Here is a 2,926-nt window from a genome sequence, read left to right on the forward strand (position 1 = left end):
GTTATATTTAGTTGTGTAGTTATGTTACAGTTTTATTTAGTTGTATTACAGTTTTGTTATATTTAGTTATGTTACAGTTTTGTTATATTTAGTTGTGTAGTTATGTTACAGTTTTATTTAGTTGTATTACAGTTTTGTTATATTTAGTTATGTTACAGTTTTGTTATATTTAGTTGTGTAGTTATGTTACAGTTTTATTTAGTTGTATTACAGTTTTGTTATATTTAGTTATGTTACAGTTTTGTTATATTTAGTTGTGTTACAGTTTTGTTATATTTAGTTGTGTAGTTATGTTACAGTTTTATTTAGTTGTATTACAGTTTTGTTATATTTAGTTATGTAGTTTTGTTATATTTAGTTGTGTAGTTATGTTACAGTTTTATTTAGTTATGTTACAGTTTTGTTATATTTAGTTGTGTAGTTATGTTAGTTTTATTTAGTTGTATTACAGTTATGTTACAGTTTTGTTATATTTAGTTATGTGTAGTTATGTTACAGTTTGTTATATTTAGTTATGGTAGTTATGTTACAGTTTTATTATATTTAGTTATGTGTAGTTATGTTACAGTTTGTTATATTTAGTTATGGTAGTTATGTTACAGTTTTATTATATTTAGTTATGTGTAGTTATGTTACAGTTTTATTTAGTTGTATTACAGTTTTGTTATATTTAGTTATGTTACAGTTTTGTTATATTTAGTATGTGTAGTTATGTTATATTTAGTTATGTTACAGTTTTGTTATATTTAGTTATGTTACAGTTTTGTTATATTTAGTTATGTTACAGTTTTGTTAAATTTAGTTATGGATATTTATGTTACAGTTTTGTAATAATTAGTTATGTTACAGTTTTGTTATATTTAGTTATGGTAGTTATGTTACAGTTTTGTTATATTTAGTTATGGTAGTTATGTTACAGTTTTGTTATATTTAGTTATGGTAGTTATGTTACAGTTTTGTTATATTTAGTTATGTGTAGTTATGTTACAGTTTTGTTATATTTAGTTATGTATAGTTATGTTACAGTTTTGTTATAATTAGTTATGTTATAGTTATGTTATATTTTGTAATATTTAGTTATGTTACAGTTTTGTTATATTTAGTCATGTGTAGTTATGTTACAGTTTTGTTATATTTAGTTATGTTACAGTTTTGTTATATTTAGTTATGGTAGTTATGTTACAGTTTTGTTATATTTAGTCATGTTACATTCATGTCATATTTAGTTATGTTATAGTTCTGATTCAGGGAGACTCAGATCTAGTTGGGATTAAGATTATCTCTGTAAAGCTCTCACACTTCAGGATCATCTGGGCAGATCATCTGTTCCAACCAGCCTTAGATTGGGAACACCCTCGTGATGGTCGGGAGGGCGAATCATACCCGAAATCGGCCCGATTACCTTCTAGTGTGCAGCCAGCATCAGCAGAAACTATGTCAAACTCCTGTTGAGTCAACACACAACAACGCTGTGTGTGAGAAGGCAGCCTGAGGACAAATCTCTGTCTCTCTGCAGCCGACAACAAATCCCTCGTTTATATCACACACACACACACACACACACACACACACACACACACGCTCACGGGGCAGGAAACGGGGACACCTTGCCTCTGATGCCATGGCAACCTGCCAGGAAGTGACATGGGCGGTAGGGGGGAGGGGGGGCTGCTCTGTGATTGGCTCTCACATGTGTTTGAAAATACAAATCAGCTACTTGTTAAATTTCCTCTCGGTGTAGCAGTCATTTAAAAACTTAAAATCTTTATCCATTTTCTTTTTATTAATGGAGAAAATAGGGATCATTATTCTTATGTTAGTGAAACTCTTTTTGTATAATAAGTAATAATTACTGTGACTGTTGATATTTGGTGTCAGGACCATTATGAATATATATCAACATTTAATCTTTTTATCCTGGATCAAGGCTCAATTTATTCAGAACACCTTTTTGTTTAATTTAATTTAAGTTTACATTTTTTTTTCCTTTTATTAATGTTTGTACAGGTTGTCATGTCAAACAATCAATCATTAATATTCAAAGTGAAATCAGAGTCTGTGATCGCTGTGAAGTTGACTGGCGAGCCTCAGCAGCAAACAGCTGGCAGGTCAGAGAGAAATCATCTTCTACCTGCTGTTCTCCCCTGAGGGAGCGTGCACGTGATCTCAGACACAAGCATCACCAGAGGCAGAGCATCATCCCAAAGCATCATGGGAAACGTTCAGCGTCTGACTGCAGCTTAAGTCAATCACATCCCCACAAATGTTATCAGACTGATTTATTCAGCTTCAACAACTGTTGTTATGAAGTTCTTCTGTGGTCACAACAGCGCTTATGGCGCAGATCACAGACTGTCACTCAAACATATCTGCATGGATGAAGGCTCGCCACCTTCAACTAAACCTCTCTAAGACTGAACTCTTGGTCATTCCAGCCAAACAATCTATCCACCATAACATCAAACTACAAACTGGCTCCTCAACCAAATACTCCAACCAGGGTGGTGAGAAACTTCAGGATAGATGTCCAGCTTTCCTTCTCATGTTGCTACTGTCTCTCGGTCGTGCTGCTTTGCTCTTTACAACATAAGGAAAATCAGCCCTACCTCACGCAGTACGCCACCCAGCTTCTGGTACAGGCCATGGTTATCTCTCACCTCGATTATTGCAATGCCCTCCTAGCAGGTCTCCCAGCTTGTGCTTAAACCTGCGTACTCTCTAGCAGCCAGCAGGGGGCACCTTAAACCTGCGTCCTCTCCAGCAGCCAGCAGGGGGCGCCTTAAACCTGCGTCCTCTCCAACAGCCAGCAGGGGGCGCCTTAAACCTGCGTCCTCTCCAGCAGCCAGCAGGGGGCGCCTTAAACCTGCGTCCTCTCCAGCAGCCAGCAGGGGGCACCTTAAACCTGCGTCCTCTCCAGCAGCCAGCA

The sequence above is a fragment of the Micropterus dolomieu genome, linkage group LG08, assembly GCF_021292245.1.
Source record: "Micropterus dolomieu isolate WLL.071019.BEF.003 ecotype Adirondacks linkage group LG08, ASM2129224v1, whole genome shotgun sequence".
Taxonomy (NCBI): domain Eukaryota; kingdom Metazoa; phylum Chordata; class Actinopteri; order Centrarchiformes; family Centrarchidae; genus Micropterus; species Micropterus dolomieu.